Source organism: Pelodiscus sinensis, chromosome 9, assembly GCF_052426305.1.
Source record: "Pelodiscus sinensis isolate ZL-2025 chromosome 9, ASM5242630v1, whole genome shotgun sequence".
Taxonomy (NCBI): Eukaryota; Metazoa; Chordata; order Testudines; family Trionychidae; genus Pelodiscus; species Pelodiscus sinensis.
The window spans coordinates 28222342-28242156 of record NC_143060.1 but is presented as its reverse complement, the minus strand read 5'-3'; positions in this window follow the sequence as shown (position 1 = coordinate 28242156).

Here is a 19815-nt window from a genome sequence, read left to right as displayed (position 1 = left end):
ACAACAGACTTAAATGTTTGTTTGTGTTACCTATATTGGGTTGTGAAGGTTTATTTATGGTAGTATTTGCAGTAAATCCACTAGTTTCAAACTGTTGCCATATAAACCTATTACTTAACAGAGTTGTAGCAGCTTGTATAAGAAACCTATTGTATAATGTTAATTAAATGGTAAAATTTATACACTCTGCTCTTCTACTGAAATGTTCTGAGCCTTGAAATTAACTATTATAACATTTTGAGCAAATTCCTGTAATTTGTGGAGCAGGTTCATTTAAAATACCTCAGGGAGGTACAGTTTATACTTCATATGGCTAACTAACCCACCAGCACCTAAAGGAGATTCATCCCTGAGGTGCAGAGGGTGAAGGTGGAAGAGGAAATAGATTTGTTGCCACATTCCATTCCTCAGAGTTTCTATAGGAGTGAGGTCCAGTTTTAGCCCTGGACTGCACTAGGGCATTATTTCAAAATAACTTCCCTTAGGTTGAATTTTTAAGTGGAGCATCCATACTACCAAGCCCATTATTTCAAAATAAAGAGCTGTTTATTTTGAAATCTGACTCCTGCTTTCCTAAGGGTATGATGCTAATTTTGAAATAGTTATTTCAAATTAGTGTTAGTGTGGATGCCCAGCGCCACTATTTCTAAATAACTACTCCTCAGAGTAATTTGAATTAATTACTCCCTAGTGCTACCTGGGGTTCTATGTCAAGGTAGCATGTCCACATTAATGGAGCCTGCCTCAGACTAATTTTGAGACTTCCCCATATGGTGGACATGCTCTTTCGATTTTGTAAAATCATAAGTTAAGTCAAAGTTAGTTATTTTGAAATAATTTCCTAATGTAGACATGCCCTTAATTGACACTAGGGCCTTGATAGCAGGATTTAATCAGTAAAGGCTGGTTGTGTTGAATCAGTGTATTCCCCATGGATGCCAAGGCTACAAAGTCTCCCTTGCCAGCAGTTTGGAGCTGTTTTCTGCCATGCCTCCTAAGTAGACTTTTGATAATGGAGACTGTCCCTAGGCTTCACCCAAGCCAGCTGAAGTCATTAGAAACCTGGAATATTATGCTAATGCATAATTTATATTCCATTTAATCCCTAATCTAAGTGCACTTGTGCAATTTCTTAAGAGTACTCCTGCCCAGATTGTGTTACTGGCCCTGAATAGGCAATGGGGCTTTCCATCAGAGAAAGTAGCTTTGAAAAAGTGATTTGAATTCTCACCTTCAGTCTGATACTAGAAAGCCAAACAATGCAACTTGGATGGGGGATAAGGGAGAAAGAGAACTTCTCTGATGAAAGTGAGCAGCTGCAGAGTAAACTCATTAGTCACTCTAAGTGAAAATTGTTCACTTTCTGATACGATGAGGAACCGCTGTGAGGGACAGTCGTCATGTGACTAATGTCATACCATTAAGTTGGATACAGACAGTTCAGTACTGTCTCCTACGTACAGAGATATACACTGCAAAGGCCTGTAAATGAGTTAGGCTTCATAACTTTAACTTCATACAGCTTTGGGAACATATATAATAATAATGGCCAAAGTCCCCCATTAAGGAGTGGCGGGGGTAAGGTAGTAATGTAAACTAATAAAGTTCAGTGTTTTCTTCATAGATCCATTTGGCTCTCTCCATTCACAGGATGTCTGACTGTCCCATCCTATTCCATGTAGCAATATTGAACTTATGTGCTTCAGTGATTTTCATTGCCCAGGCAGCCAGTCTTCTGCTGCTCCATGTCCTTGCCCTCCCTGAACCATTGAGGTGATGGCTGCCATACTATCATATTATTGGTTACATACACATACCAGCTCACTTTATGGATCTCCCATGTGCCCTTCCTGTGAAATTCATTTATGTATAAAAATGTGGAATATTACAACTGCATCAGTAAGAAAAGCCAAAGCCCCATATCACTTAATAAAGCTGTCAGGCAGCCAACTGTTTCATGGAATATATCAGCTACTTTGTTAGAAACCAAGATTTCATCAATTAAACCACAATGTTCCATTCAAAGACCAGTGTTTGTGGCACAAAGACTGGGTTCCAGTTATAAACTAATAAAGAAGATTTCCATTAGCACTTAGCGAGACTGCTTTCATGTTAGTCTGATTAGTAGTACATTCTTCTTTTCCCCTGAGTGTCTTTCTTATTCTATTGAGACTGCTGTGATGTGTCAGAATGAGCATCTTCGTTACCTTCTGATTGAATAAAGCTCTCTTAGTCTGCCTTTGAAATCTTAAGGGCTTGTCAGTTGAGACATTATTTTCTTAGCATGAACAAATCATGTCATCCTAAACTGAAATAAACAGTATTTTATCAGAATTTTGGAACCAAACTTCTTTGTTCTTTACTCAAGTAAAATTTCTGTCAAAATTAATGTGTTCTACATGTGCAAGAACTACATTTGGCCCATCTTAATAATAGCATCTACAATTAGCAAAGGTCCATTTCTATTAAAATATCTGTATGTACAGAGATTAGTAACTATCTTTCCATCTAAGGTGTTCCTAGGGCATCTATCAATGTGTTACAAAAATGCCTATTATTTTGGTCCTTCTACTAAGGGCTTGTCTATATTGTGATGTTACATCAAAGGAACTTTATTTTTCTCACCTTAGAGCCTTGCATCTGCACGCAACCAGTTTTTAGAACAAATTATTTGACATCTTGTATTGCAATAAATATTCTAGCTTGGAACAGAAGAAACTCTATTTTACAATGTTTCATTTTTCCATTTGCAGCTTTGTATGTATGGTCACATTCCTAACTAATCTGCTTCAGGCAGTCCTCCAGCTACTTGCTTTGTAGCAGTGTGCCCACCACTGCTCTGAGATCATTGTGACTAGATGTGACTCCATCTAGGAATACCCTTTTTGATACAAGATAGTGGGGAATTCATAGACCCAGAACCACCTACCCAATACAGCAGTCAGGCCCCTGTGCTTCCATATGGATCCTGCAGAGCTCTTGGACTTGACTGCCCCTTAATCAGAGCTGCATGCTTTATGCTCCATCCCCTCTGGAGAAGAGAATACAGACATATACAAGACACTGTCAGAGCAAATAAAGTTGAAAGGGGAACTCCCAGACTTATTCCCAGAGCTGAGACAAAGCAAATGTGCTGTAACAGAAGTACCTAAGACAAAGGATGACAGAACAGGACCTTTGGTAATGCTCCCACTAGCTGCCCATACTATGAAGAACTGGACTGCTGTTTTGCAAGTAATGCCACACCCAAGAAAAATGGGGCAGACAGTTTTCCACAAAGCACCACAGCATGTACCCTCATCTCCATGTATACCACATGGGCTCCAACTCTGAGGATGTGATCTATCAGATTCAGTAATTACACAAAACCCTGATGTAGGTAGCCGTACTGAAACTACCATGGAGGACAGTTCTACAAAAAGCCAGCCTGAAAAATGCTACAGAAGGGACTTGTACCAATAAGTATTATGTGATGTATGACAATGCAATTTTCTTTCATGGTACTGGCTGCCTATCACCATAGGGGTGGACCTAGAAGCCTTTCTCTGCATGCTTAGTTTTTAAATCTCTCCCTTTCCAGTGAACTCATAATAGCATCTATGCCAGACACTTAAAGCTTAAACACTTCATTTCCCTGTAGTATCAAAACCCGCAACCATCTGCCATATTTGCCGTGTCCAACCCCACATTCTTGAGAAGCTTTCCATCCCACCCTCTGCCATCCAATGGAGGTTAAAAAATCAAATGCACAGCAGGTATGTTTACTGTTGCAAATACAGAAAAGAGAAAAATCAATAGAAAAAATCTGTCTCTCATAGTTTCATTATTCTGCTTAGTTTTTAGCTACCTTGAGATTTTATGAGGATAAATAACCCAAATCATGCTTCAAGATGTTACTAGAATCACAGAAATTTTAAAGCATCATAAGGCAGCCATGGATATTGGAATCCTCGGGGTTTAAACAATTACTGCAGAATGCAACTTATTTTGCCATGTTACTTTATGCTGATCTGTGGATATCAAAGATAACTTAAGGCAAAGGACATTGCAAGGCACTGCAGCTTTTTCAAGAACAGATAACTACTGTTTCCTTTCAGTTCTGCACTAGTTGTGGGACACCATCCTCACAGGCAGCAAGACTGCATATTCTCCTGGTTTGCCAATTGCATTCATTCCTCAGTGCGAGGACAGCCTGCAGAGATGCATGCACATGCCCCCTGGCAAAATGCAAATGACTTATGAGATGCCAAGAGAGAATAATTTACTCTGTTTGTAAATTTGATCTCAAGTCTCAGAATCCTACAGGTTCCTACAACGCACTGCAAGAAAAATCCTAGATCATAAAGCTGAGCTGTGGAAAACTGCACCATGAGATATTTGCCTGGGTTATTGCATAGTTAATTCGAATAAGTACAGACTTTATGTAGAAGCAATGCTTTGCAAAATAAAAAAGTACCTTAAACCAGCCTCACAAAGTAGTGTGGGTACATTTCAATTCAACATAGTTAACTCACTGCTCTTAGAGCAAACAAACTAATCCAAAGTAACATCCCCATGTAGAAAAACCTTAATACACTAATAAAAAGTCAAGCTAGTTTAGAATTTAGTATGCAAGCCCTCATCATAGAGGAATTTTAAAAGCCAATCTGGTTTAAATCATGTCATTTAAGCCCTTTATATATTGAATAGAAGTGCAAGGAACATTAAAAATTGTGGTTTCACTGAATGTCTTACATACATACAATATTTTTAAAACAATATTTTGAAGTGCATTTTCCCATAGCATGGTGAGTTTCAACACTTACAGGAATTAAATTACATGACATACAACATCACACTCTGATTTCAAACCTGTGTAATAACTATGTACAAAGAGGAGAGTTAAGGGATTAAATGTGGAAGCTGTAATCCTGAAAATTTTGTTTTTCTAAGTTTAAATCCAGCCATTACCATTTTTAAGATTGCTTTTATGTGCTGAAGAGTAATATCCTGTCAGAATAAATGGCTTTTATTGAAGCAATTGCTTGTATACTAGAAATACTCAGGACTATGGTTACTTGATTAAACAATCTGGAAGTTTACTTAAAGTTACTTTAAGTTTTGAATTTTCCAATCAGCTATTTTGCCATGTTCTTCCTCAGTATTATTCAGTGAATGCTGCATTCAAGGAAGATCAAAAAATTACAATTGAAAGATCTTGATAACAATAGATTTTTTTATGTGCCATTTTTAGCTCTCATTATAATTTCATTGCAGGAGTGACACTACAGACTGAGTGTAAAGTATACTGGGCTTCACATTCAATGATAACTCTCCGTTAAGACACAGAATTTTGTGGTAATGCAGGCACAAGATTAATTCACACTGATGACAGCCTTACAAAGCTATCAGAAACAGAATACAGCACAAGATTTATCCATCGTATTGACAAGGACAGTAAGGAGAATGGGAAATGGAACAAAATTTGTCCATTTGCATGTCAACCTAAAACTATAATCATATGGTTCCATTCAAATCCTATTGTAATGGACCAGAAAGAAACAGCATAAAAAAGATCCATCATTTAAAACTATATAATATCCTTAAACTTTTCTAGTCTTGATGTGGAAAGCATAAGCAGTGAATAAAAATTAATTTCAGCTTTCTTAACTAAGAGATATTTAATACCACAGTGTTATCTGACCTCTTTTTCATAAGTTTAAATAAATCCATCATACTGTACATTCACAAAAATGAGACTAATAGGTTATATGCTCAGCTGCCCTATATCAGCCTAGCTCCATTGACTTCAGTGTCCTTAGGGTCTCTCCTTAAATCTCTAAGAAAACCATCTACATGATAAGGCTTTGAAAACACTAAACCAAAGATGACATGAGTTCATTAGGGAAGGATTTTAAAGAATGAGGTTTAGCAAACAATGTGAAATAGAGACATGCAAATATAGGCCCTCGCCTTACATGTCTGATGGTTCCCTGAACCAAGTAGAATTTTTCACGTGCCTACATTTACTTTGGTGCATAAGTGTTTGCAGATCAGGGCCCTAGTTTTCTTATGGGTGAATCATAGTTTGAAGTCTCACAGACTAGGATAACATCATCAAAATTCAAGCAACTGCACCAGGGTGAAACAAAGGTTGTCCAAATTATCATAAATATGGCTACAAATGTACTGTAACTCTGTAATTGTTTTACTTTTTTAATAATTAAAACAATACAAAGAAATAAGCACAAAATAAACCTGGGGTCTTTATTGGAAAACTCTTAAGTACTTTGTCTGGGGGGGTCAAAATTAGTGTTATTTTAATTTAGTCTTGAACCTTTGCACTTTCACATCCAAACAATGCAGTCCCAATTTAATTTCCTTTTCATTTTGACCACAAAAGTTTCTATGGAGGAAGTTGCATATGAATATCTGCACATCTGCAAATGCTTCCTCACCACTCCACAGATAAGCTATTGAGAGATAAAAATACAACAGAAATATTTATTGGAAACAGTTATTTTAAAATAGTTCAACTGAGAGGTTTTGCATTGATCAGCGAACATCTCCGTGGCGACAATTCAATCAGAATTTGAACAGTTTCATTATAGTGCAGTTCTTTTGAAGGACCAATCTTGCAACCCCACACAAGCAGAACTTCCATTGTTTTTTGTTTGTGTAGGGATTGTTCAGTGATTTATTAGATGACTTGGCCCTACAGGAGCCTCATTCATGGTACTACAGGGAGCCTGTCATAAATATGTATTTCTTGTTGCTTTTCATCATGACACTACAAAGCATGAGAGAATATTTTTCATCCTGACTTTGGCAATCCTATTTCTACTAATTTCTACAGCTGACTCAAAAATCACATCGATTAATGACACAGCAGGTCAGGCAATGTATCAGAAGCTTCTGAAGGAGTCAAAGAATTAAGTAGCTGAGCTACTATTAAAAGACACTGTTTGCTTTAAGAACAATAATTATATCAGAGGACTGAAGAATGCTGAACATAGAGCACTCTACAAAGAAGCATAGAGTAATTCTGGGTATTAAAGATTGTTGTAGCTCACCTTACTTCTGGTAAAATCACTTCACTATATTTTTTTAAAGAGTAATATGTAACATGGCTAACAAATAATGCACTGCACCGACCTATAAGTCAGGAAACCAGAGTCCTGTCCCTAGTTATGTGACCTGCTCAGTGGTTATGGACAAGTCACTTCACCATTCTTTGTCTGCCTTTTCTATTGAGGTTATAAGATCCTCAGGGCATAGAATGCCTCTTCCTGTGTTTGTACAGAACCTAGTGCAGTCTTTGTTGGGGCCTCTTGTAATAACTGGACCTACAAATTTACTTTCAGTGTGAGTTCACCTGAGAAAAGTTCATAAAAGGACACAATAACCTGTAACAAAAAAATATTAACAAGAAGAGATTTAAGGAGACAGACTGAATTAATTTAAATGGGGTGGAGAGTTACTGATACCACACAATGACTATGTGAAATTATAACAGCAATAGAAAAGGAGTAAGGAACTAGAACTCTATGGATCAAAACCGGTGCTTTTGGAATTAGCCCTAATTGGTGGACAGAACAATGAGACAACGGACTGTTCCAGCAATTACCCCTTTTTGGATCTTCAAAATAGAGGTTGGAAGGAGAGGGGTGGACTTCCACCCACCCCTAAAGCCGCAACAGAAGGGATCATATATATAGTAGCCCAGTGTCTGAGAGTCTGTAACACCGAAATGCTGGCTGTTCCCTCTGGGGGGTGCTGTTGCCTAAAATGCTGGCTGTTCCCTCTGGGGGGCACTGTTGCCTGAAATGCTGGCTGTTCCCTGTGAGTGGCGCTGTTGCCTGCAATGCTGGCTGTTCCCTCTGGACAGCCCGTGCTGCATGGGGAGTGCGGGGCCCAAATGGCCGCTTGCGCCACTTGCTCCCCTGCGGCAGCCCGACTGAGCAGTGCAGATGTCAGCTGAGCATCACGGCGGGAGGAGAAGGGGGGCAGAGCAGTGATGTACATGGCTAGGGGGCAGGGCCTGGCTGTGTACGTCACCACCCCGCCCTCCTTCACCTCCTGCCGTGGCACTTGGCTGACTTCTGCGCCGCTCAGCCGGGCCGCCATGGGGGAACCCAAATGGCCACTTGCTCCCCAGTGGCGGCCCAGCTGAGCCGCGCAGAAATCAGCCAAGCGCCATGGTTGGTGGCGAAGGGGGGGTGGGGCAGTGACGTGCAGCGTGACAGTGGCTCCAGGCCTCACCCCCTGGCCGTGAATGTCACCGCCCCTCCCCCCTTTTCCTCCTGCCGTGGCGCTTGGTTGACTTCTGTGCCGCTCAGCCAGGCTGCCGCATGGGAGCAAGTGGCGCAAGCAACCGTTTGGGCTCCACGCTCCCCATGCAGCACCGGGAGTGCGGAGCCCAAACAGGTGTTTGGGCTCAGCGGTCACCTGAGTGAGAGGCAGGAGGGGGAGGAGAAGAGAAAGAGAGAGACAGAGAGAGAGGCAGGAGGCGGAGGAGAACAGAGGGGGGGGAGGCAGCAGGAGGAGGAGGGAGAGAGAGAGAGAGAGAGAGAGAGAGAGAGATGGAGCAAGAGACCGGAGGCTCAGGAGAAAAGACTGACGTGGAGGAGAGACCTGAAAATCCCGTCTTATGATGGGCTAATTGGCTAGTTTTATCATAATACTCCAGTAAAGACGCTTGACCATCATCACTGCCTCAGCCAAACCCTTATTTCCTGCTATGATGAAAAATTCCCCTCTTGTGTCTCTTTCTCTTACCCACTAACATAACCCATTCATTCTTTCTCTCTCTGCTTTTCACCTGATCTGAAATCACAGGTACTGTATGGCATTGGGGTAGCAAGATGAGATGGTCCATCTATTTCTGCTTGGCAGGAGAGGGACCTGACCAGATTCAGAACAACAGCTGTTATGGCTGATCTGATAAACTAAAGTAATCATTCATTATGGACCAACCACCCTATGTCTAAAGAAAATCATCAAAATCTGCATTTTCCACATCTTTACTGTCCTCTTTCTTTTTTCCCTTCATCATCTCTCTGGACAAGAACATGGTTATCATTATTACCAATACAAAATTGAACAACAGAACTAGACCTTCCTTTCCCAACAATAGGGACTGTTTGACTAAATAAAAAGCTTTACCCAATATTCATCCTCTTTAGGTTGAGATTTTAATAAGTTTTTATTGTTTTGAACACTCAATTTGAGCATCAAAGCTATTTACCTTCTTTTAATTTTTTCCTATTGAATGTTTCAATCAATACTTTTCTAACTTTTAGCATGAAATTCCTAGTCTGTTACCATGGTGCTAAGGAGGGATAGACCTCTGTATATGGAATACCAAATGTCATGTAAGGGTCATGTTTGGGCCTATATATCTCACTCCAATAAATATGACAGGTCTTTAGATCCTCTTGTAATACAAATTAATACTCTTCAGAGTTGTCTACAGAGCACCTTGTTGGTACTTCACAAATAATAATTCATAATTATAGGGACACTCAGTGTGACAAACTAACTCCTCTTAGCTGCACCAACTCATTTGATTACACATCTGTACAATAGTCAAGTAACTTCCTCTCTGTACTGCACCATGCATCCTATGGTTGTATCGCAGGTTGAATTGGTATAACTAAGAGGACCACATAGTCTGACTTCTGTAAAGGTCCAATCTTGATGTTTTTACCACCTCCTTATTCCTGGTAAGTCCAATTCTCCACTGATTTACTACATTCATTCAATGTGGTTTTAAGGGTGCAAAGCGATATCAGCCTTAAGATTTCTATGCAAGTGTTACAGAATTTGAAAAAGAGGGAGGGAGAGTTTGCTCCAGTTTGTGTTTTCCTAACTTGATACAGAAGGATCACTGAGACTGATAGTAAAATAATGGATAAAGCCAAGCAAGAGAATGTCATTTATCTGGCCTATCTCAAAATGTTCAAGAAAGACCCTTGCAAGAGCTTTTTAAGAGAATTTGTGATCATCTAGTCAGACTTATGTCTTTGATCATAAAATAGGTAGGAGATAGACAAATTAGGACCAACTAGCCTGTTCTCAGGAATATAAGAAGATACTAATGGGCTCAAAAGGACTAGTGCTAAGCTCAGTATTCCTCAGTGTATTTAATGATTTGTAGCTAGAGAAGTTCAACTATTTTTTCTGTTTATAAGCAGGTTTTTGAATTGTTGAATGTATTTATGATCTGGGAATTTCTACAATGAATAATTCTAAGGGCTGGGTTCTCTTGACTGCTAAGACCAATTTGCACATTGTAAGGGTGGCAAAGAATCCTGAAAGTATCCAAAGAATACCAGTAGAGGATTGACCACATGTAGAGGAGCTCTCTGCTGGCACAGATCTAATGATGATGGTTCTTCCACTTCATATGTCAGCTGGCTTTCTACCCTGGTGCCAGGGAAGGCAGGAACATGTTAGGTATGTTTCGAAACATTGTGTAAACAGGACAGGGAGGTGGGGTATAGCAGAACTCCTCTGTACACAACTCTCCACTGACATGGAATAAATAGGGCTGCCTCTGTGCAGCTCAAACTTGTGCCAAGCCCAGGCATCTACAAACCATAGCATCACAATCAGCTTCCAGTAGTCCACATCTCTTCATTTGATCCAAACTCGACTGAGGTGAGTAACAAATCATGCCCTTAGTGTGAATAATATTGGTCAAATGTAAACATTTATAATGTGTTAATTGTACACATAAGTCCCATGATAAGGCACTTAGACCCCAGAGTGGCAAATGTGTAATAAATACCTGGGAAAACTGGAGGCAGTATGGCCCAGTGGATAGGCCATTGGACTAAGAGTTAGGAGCCTAAATTCTATTTCCTGTTCTTCTGGTGACTTTGGACAGTTCACTTTACTTCTCTGTTTTCCCTCCCTCCCTTGTCTACTGACTACAGTAGACTTCCGATAATCCAGAACCTGTGGGACCTAGGTGGTGCCGGATTATCAAATATGCCAGACTATCAGGAGGTACTATAAGCTGGTTATATATATACTGTATACATTATATACTGCATATAAAGTGTTCCTTACCCTTTTTATTGTACATACTGTATACAGTATACTGTAATATTTTAGTTTTTTTAAGCTTTTTTTACCCTTTTTGCGCAGTTCAGCTGCCGCCGCTGTTACCTTGTGACTCATTTTTTTGCTGAAGCTCACTCACTAGGCTCTTGCCATTTTTATGCCGGACTATCAGGAGTGCTGGACTATTGGATGCTGGACTATTGGAGTTTTACTGTAGTTTGTGTAAGGAAGCACTAATCTTGGAGCCTCTAGGGTGGTGTTCCTGTCTTCATTAAGATTGATTTGGTGGCACACAACAGCTATAACACCGCTTATCCCATTGGTGTCAGATTTCTACTGGATATGGGGATCTCTATGTGGCTCTTTGACAAACACATACCACCTCTCCCTCCCTCCCTCCCGTTGCTCCCCTCCCCCCCTCCCCGCCCTCCCCCCCGCATAGTGGTATTGAGGAGAGGAAAGCAGCACACACTGCAACCCAATATGGCATGACTTTTACAGATGTACATATAATTATATCTATGCTTTAGTTGACAATTTGTGAGCTTAACTTGAATTTTTGGTATGCATTTGCACTGGTAAATCATTTAAGTATTTGTAGGAAGTGAAGAAGGAATGGTCACAAATACTGTGAAATGAAATTTGCTTTTGATTTCATATGAATATTCATGAATAATTTCCTCCACTATTTCCTTACCAGTCATATTTAATGATTTTGGAGATGGGCTGAATAGCAAAGAGCTGAAATTTGCTGACAATGCAACATGATTTCAGTTAATATAAACCAACAAGCAAAGCAAGGAATTACACAAGGACCCAATAAAACATTGGTGGCCGAGTAACAAGATATCAAATGAAGTTCAGTGCAGACACAGGCAGGGTAATGAACACTGGAAAAAATCATTGGGACTACTTGAACATATTGATGGGACCTAATTTAGCTGTAACCTCTCTGGAACAGATCTAAGAGTTAGCATGGGTATAGTGCACAGCAGCAGTCGGAAAGCAAAAAGGCTGACATTCACCCCTGTGTAGAGGGCCAACACAAGTCCTATGCATTGCTTAGATCCCACTTAAGCCCTATCGAAAAAAGGACTGAGTTGGTGCCTTTGCACAAGATCAATTTAGCTCTGAAAGTAAATGGGGAAAAATCACTGACATTTGTCCAGACTATACATTGATTTACACCTTGTAGTAAATGACACAGTTGCATTCTTATTTTGATGACTACTTACAAAAATATGGCAAGTCAGCTCAAAAAATATATATTTGGAATAGAAAAGATCCAGGTAAGAACAATGGACATCATCAGTGGCATAAGGAATGAATGAGAGATTTTAAGTATTCTTAGTTTGAAAATCAAAAAAGTAATTAGGGACTATTTGATAATATATAGCACAACAGAAGCCAATCAGAGGCTCCTATTTATTATCTCTTATCATAAAAGATTCATCAGCCATAACACGATCCTGTAGCTGGGACAGGGAAGATACTTTTTAACTCATCAGTTATAGCATCACAAATTGCCTTTTCACTGGCCTATGAAGGTCTGTTTGACATTGCCTATGTTCCAGTGCAGGAAACTATGGCAACCCACCAAAGAATAAAATGTAAAATCACAATGACTTTTTTTTTTTAGCACATCTAAATGGAACTAAAAACAGAACTTGTCTGTCAAGCTTTAGACCAGGACATTTTTATAATGGAGTTGTAAATCCCCTGAAAATTGGGGGTTATTCTGAAAATGGCAGACTTTTAAGCTGCCATAGAGCCTGGTTAATTATCCTGCTCTTTTAAAGGTCAGAGTTAAAAAATAATAGGCCCAGAGATAAATATTAGTTTGAGGTATTGCTCTAAACAACCAAAGAAAGGACGAGGTAAATCATGATTTGAAAGAAAATAGCAAGGATAATTTTTAAAGGAAGCTTTTTATTGGACAGTAGCAATAAAGCAGGGGGGAGTCAAACATGTGTTCAGCCCTATAGAATAATTTATTACTAATAAATCACCACACTGGTTTTATATATTAATAATAATTTTAGACAACAAAAATATTTACAAGGCCCTCCCCTCCACACATATACACTCTACCAAACCTTTCAGGAAATTTCACAAACAATAATACAAGTAGAATAATAATTTTAAAAGGGCTAGATCAGGGGAGAGCAATAAAATGGTGGCAGTTCGCCAGGGTTAATCCCTGATGGGCTGCAGCCACTATATTTACCTGCACCTCCTCGGGTACAAGAGATTACAGCTCCCATTGGCTCCCATTGGCAATGCCAATGGAAATTATGATTCCTCATACATGCAGAGGCACAGGTAAATAAGGCGGTATGGGGGCTCACCACGGGTTATCCCTGGCAGAACAGATCTAGCCCACGGGCTGGTATTTGCTCATCCACAGGCTAGATTTTGCCATAGTAACACTGAATACTCCCTTACTCCTCAGGTTATGTCAGGGTTTGCCTTCACTATAATGTTAGCTTGAAGTATAACTCAAGTATTGCCCCGTCCCAACTCTTGTGAGGATATACACAAGTATCTAACTTGACTCATGCAATGCTTCAAACTCAGTCTAGCTACCCCCTCAAGGACATAGGTTGAAGTTCAAGAGCTACTGAAGTTTGAATAGGTAATTCAGTGCAGATGGAGATGGGACTGGAGGATTTACCCCTGCACAGATCTTCCAGTTCTCTTCCTTAAGAAGTGGTTGCTCAAGCTGTAAAGTAACCTCTGTGGAGTGACTTGCACTGTATGGACTAGGGCCAAAATCCCTTCTATCTTCCAATATAGACATTCCAAATACACAGTTCATTCATGAAGCACTGAGAGAGAGGGTTTCATACTAAATGATCTTGATAAATTAGCACATCGAGGATTTCAATTCAATATATTATACACCTAAAAGAGGGAAATAACTATTTGGGCCTTTTTTCCACTTCTTTCTGAACTCATGATTGTATCCTACAGTCTATAAGAAAAGACGTTGACTTGCATATGATCATGTGAAACAACCTTGGATCCTTGTTAGTATTTATTCTGTCCTCAAGCTAATTGGAATTTAACCAAGAACATCAAGATATGCTACCTGTCCAGATTCTTAATAAACGAAATGATAGTAAAAAGCCAATGTGGAACAACTGTGTGGCAATTTGGGCTGGGCTATTGTAAAAGAATGCTCTAGATAGGCTAAGGCAGAGATTCTCATTTTTTTCTATGCTGGGACCATCTATCTCAATAGAAGACATTGTCAAGACTCTTCTTCCATAGTTCAGAGATCTTCCTTTCAATGAGCCATGAAGAAATAAGAGGTGATTATGACCTCCATGGAACAAATCATGACCCTTAGACTGAAAATTTCTAGGTTAAGGGATTGGTACCATTATAAATGGTGAGCCTTTTATCTATAATTCTGCAATTCAAAATGAGCTCACATCAGCAGTGACTAAAAGTTGTAACTATCTGAAGTCACTACAGTGTTCTGTGTAAAATTAGTTTGTGATCTCAGTCCTGATCTTTCTGGAGAAGTGTTGATATAACAATAAGGCTACATCTACACTACAAACCGGATTGACCTTCTGCAATTGATCCACTGGTGGTTGATTTAGTGGGTCTAGTTAAAACTGGACAAATTGACTGCAGATTGCTCATCCATCAACCCTGTTTTCTACCTAGATGAAAAGAGTAAGAGAAGTTGATAAGAGACTTTCTCTCATCAACCTCCAGCAGTGTAAAGTTTGTAGTAACTTGACTTAAGGTAGTAGAGTTAAATAACCTAACTTCTGTTGTATTGTAGATGTATATGTAGCTTGAGGTTGGCACCTTTGTGGCTTGTCCCAGTAGAAGGTAAATGGTGATGGAAACTAATTCCTTTAAGAGTTTGCCTGCGAGGATCCTTAAATTATTGCTTCCTATCCTGCACCTGATCTGTGAGAAAAAAAAGAGGACTGCAGTTGCAGGGCTATTTATCTTTCACAAACATTAGAATTCATATATAATGCCTTATAGTACCATGTGTTTTACTGGAGCAAAACAAGAATGACTAGAGAGAAATTGACTTTGTACATTCAAATTTGCAGTTGGAGTCAGCTTTGGGTAAGATGCATATGTTGCTTATTGTTAGAGGTAATCATCCCAATGGATATATTCAGTCCTATTTGTTCCAATGGAATATGATGTTTACACATAAAATGAAAAGGATTCATAAGGCACTTAGATAGGGAGATGATGGGAAGCAGTTATAAAGGAGAAGCTGCAGACTGCTTCTATGAGAGAACTGTATATTCTGGGAAACTTTTCTCTGAATATTTTTCTTGATAATAAATTCTGGAAACTGAGGAAACTCTTCATTCTGATGTGATACTAGCTACGTTTTCAATTGTATCCAGATTTGTGTTGCTTGGAGCGGTGGGGGGAAATGGCATAAATGCCCTTTTCAGTGACTAGATAAATGAAACATTTCCTAAGTGGCAAAGAGACTCTGAATTGCTGAGTATAGATAGGATTTAGAACAATTGAATTAGTTTGATATTTACAAAAACAAAATCAGAAGAACGAAGGCTTTCCCCAAAACATTGCTTCCTCAGTCTATTGTGTTTGAAGCCATTTCTTTTTGGCACAAATCTCGATAATTTGAGCAAATTTCCATTTGTCAAAAAAAATAGAGGATAATAAAAAGGGAACTTTTAACTGTTGACATCAAATATTCAACAGCTCTTTTTAGCTGTTTCAGTAATAGAAACAGAGGGTCAAGGGGGGGTTGAAAGAGTGAGTGTGGTTGGTTGGATGCTGAGCTTCTTACACACACACACGCACACACAGAGCTGGATTAAGAAAGGAGTTTGAGGGGCTGAATCTCAAACTGAGAGGAGCCCTACAAAAAGATCTCAAGACCACCAAAGGTGCAGATCTTTTTGCAAGGTCCCCAGCCACTAAAGTCCCCATGTTCTGGCCCTGCCTGGTGGCAGGATAGAGGGACATGGCTCCACATGCTGCTGTTCCTCCTCCCTGCTCTCCTGCCAGGAATCACAGCCAATGGGAGTTCTGGGGGGTGTGCCTGCAGGTGAACATAGGACACTGTGCACCTGGTCCCCCTCCTCTTCCCAGGGTCTGGGGTCACCAAAGTAAATCTTCCCCAGGTAAGACTCTCCCAGGACTGCTGAAGACTTCGCCTGGCCCTGGGCAAAGTTGGGGGAGATTGGCTCTGGGCCCCCAGAAGGAGAAGGACTGGGACAAGTCTCCTCCAGCCAGCCTTTCAGCGATGCCTAGCATGCACTACCCAGGGCTCTAGCTGTGATTTAAAGGTCCCAGGGCACCAGCCACTGCCACTATAAAATCACCATTTTAAATCACCAGGGCCTGGGCGGCTGTCCCCTTTGCCCCTTCACTGATAGTAGAGTCTGAGCACTTCGCACCCTATCCTTCTACCCCTCCCATACCGTAACTCTCTCACAGATGCTACACCCCCATATCCTGCCCTGAGCCTGCTCCTGTACTCCAAATTCCTTGGTCTCAACCTGGAACCCTTCCTGCACCCCAAAACCCTCATCCTCAGCCCACCCCAGAGCCCACACTCCTCCCACATCTAATCCTCTGCCTCAACCCACAACCCCCTCTGCACTCTGAGGGTATGTCTACACTACCACCCTAGTTCGAACTAGGGTGGTAATGTAGGCAACCGAAGTTGCAAATGAAGCCCGGGATTTGAATTTCCCAGGCTTCATTTGCATAAAGCTGGGCGCCGCCATTTTTAAATGTCTGCTAGTGCGGACTCCGTGCCGCGTGGCTACACGCAGCACGGACTAGGTAGTTCGGACTAGGCTTCCTATTCCGAACTACCGTTACTCCTCGTGAAACTAGCGGACATTTAAAAATGGCGGCGCCCAGCTTTATGCAAATGAAGCCCAGGAAATTCAAATCCCGGGCTTCATTTGCAACTCCGGTTGCCTACATTACCACCCTAGTTCGAACTAGGGTAGTAGTGTAGACATACCCTGAGTGCAGTTGTTTCCTCTAATCTGCCCAGCAGCATAGCTTCACAGGTGATCAATCAGCCCCACCCAGCCAGAGGCTCAGGGCTCCATAGGCAAAGTTGACTGACTGAGCTGGGCTAATTAATCACCTGTGAAGCTGTGGGCAGCTTAGAGGGAACACCATGTTCCGAACCCTTCATTTTTGGCTTCATCCCAGAGCCTAGGGAGCCCCATAAAATCTAATAATCACAGGCAGCCAGAAGAGTTAATTTGGCCCTGTATATATGAAAGTTTCTGACAGTGCTCACGTGTGTGCTGGAACAGAGCTCTATGTGAGAGAGACTGTGAGAAGAGGGTGACATGTAAAAGTACACTGCAGTTGAGCTACATGTGGGCTGGGGATACAAGGACCTCAAATGGGCTTGGTAGGACCTCTGAGCCAATGCCATAAATGCATTCTTATGCTAGCAATCCAAAGGCTACATCTAGACTGCTGCTTTTTTTCAGCAAAAGGTACGCAAATTGTGCTTCAATAGTTTTGTTGGAAGAGGCTTTTCTGAAATTTGGCCCGTTTACACCGAGCCAAATTTCAGAAAAACGTCCTCTTTCGGAAGAGCCCTTCTTCCTCATGCCATGAGGAGGACAGGGCTTCCGAAAGATCTTGTCTGCTCTTCCTCAAAAAATGTCAGAAGAGCAGACACATTCCCTGGATGTGGCAGAGTTTTTCCAGGATACCTCTGGTATCCCAGGAAAACTCCCTAGTCTAGACATAGCCAACATGCTAGTCCTTGCCTCAAAATGGACTATACAATAATATATTCTATGGGACATGGGATGCCCCTTGGAAAATGTCCAGCTTCCATTTTTAATGTCTTATCTTCAAATGGGTATATTCAAAGGTCCCTCACGGACTGACTGCTTGTTGCCCTGTGCTACTGTCTCTGATACAAAGGCAGCAGTATAGGGTGGCAGGAGCTCCCGGACCCAGCATGAGCTGGAACTGAGCCAGACGCCTGCCCACCTGGCTCCTAATACACTTTAAATGAAGAGCCACAGAGGGGGTAGTTTTTATATAATCTGCAAAACCCCAGCTAGACTGCCTATTGGTATCCCAGCTCTGTTGCATGATGCTTTTTTGAAGGGTACTGGGAACTCAAATCTTTTTCATTCACTTGATTTTTAATTTTTTCTGGTGGTGTAAGTTGTCTCTGGAATGAAAAACAGAGCAATTATTTATCTGTTATGCAAGCTGACTAAGACAAAGCCGGAGGAAGTGAGAACTACCCCCATTCATCATCAGTGGGGTTTTAGCTTTGTAACCTTGTTGGCATAATCAGCATCTAAATTACCTTTCAAAAACATTGTAGGCAAATAAACTTCATACTGCAAATGCTGGAACATATCCAATTATTTCTAAGAGCACACTGGTGTCTTCCCATCAAACACACAGCTATTTATTTGAGAACTTTATAGCTTGATAGAGGATACTTTAATCTCTGTGATTATAGCGATCAAAAATCAGAATTTAAAATTTAGGAACCCTCATCTGTACATATACATATGTTCATGCCTAACTAAGGCCCTGATCCTGCTCACACAAATGGGACTATTTACCGTGCAGTCATAAATCATTTGTTTGTTTCTTTATTTGTAGGGAGGTGGTAGAGATTTTTCAGCATTGACACCCATGTCACCTTTTGACATGTAATTTTATTTAAATGCCATTTTCAAATTAGGCATGTTAAATATCTGTTAATTGAATAGTCACATAACCTCATGAATTCTTATCGGTTAGTCGACTTTTCCAAAGTCCCCGGAGGCAGGACCAGCAGCCAGCGCACTCTGGTCCCACTCACAAGGAGTCCACTACCCTTCTGCGGCTCTGCATTTAAAGCATTTTAGGAGCCGGGCTGGCAGGTAGCCCGGCTCAGTTCTAGCTCATGCTGGGTCCAGGAGCTCAAAGCCCTCCTAGACAGGGGCTGCTGCCACCCTGCGCTGCTGCCTCTGTATCAGAGGCAACAGCACAGGGTGCCAGGTGGGAGCTGGTCCACAAGAGGAGCCAGTTTAAAAAAACCAGCTCCCCTCGCAGACTGGTTGCTGCAGATACAAAGGCCGCAGGTGGCAGGATCTCCTGTCCAAGAAGGGTCTGAGCTTCTGGACCCCCAGCAGGAACTGAGCCGGGCTGCCTGCCCGCCTGTCTCCTAATACACTTTAAATGCAGAGCCACAGTGGGAATAGATCCCAGAACCGGTGTGAACCAGGACTGAGCTAGGCTGTTGGCCAGCCTGCTAAAAATTTTACTGACAGGGGAGGGCGGGCGGGGGGGAGGGAAATGTGTATAGTCTATAGCACTAATCTATAAGCTTTTGCTTATTGGTTTATCAGTTAATCGACTACACTATTACATCCCTATTTCAAATGCAAAGGGATATGTGTGTGTGCGTGCATATACCCCTAACCTTCTCTGTCAATAAACATGACTACACACAACTATCAATTTAAGATTTTATTATATCTTGCTAATTTTTTTCAACATATTGTGAAGACTTTGACCATGAAGATTTTGAAAGTGTCTACTTTTCTCTTCTTACATAACAACCTACTCCTTATCCCTATATACTGGTAGACACTATCAGTAAATCCAGCTGGTTTAAACTCCAAAATGACTTTGAAATCTTCAATTCTAACCACAGAATCCTTCTATCATCCTCTCCATCCTTGATTAGAGCAATCTTATTCTCTGCAGAATCCAATTGACAGATGATGTAATTTTTCCAGTATTCTATTGCAA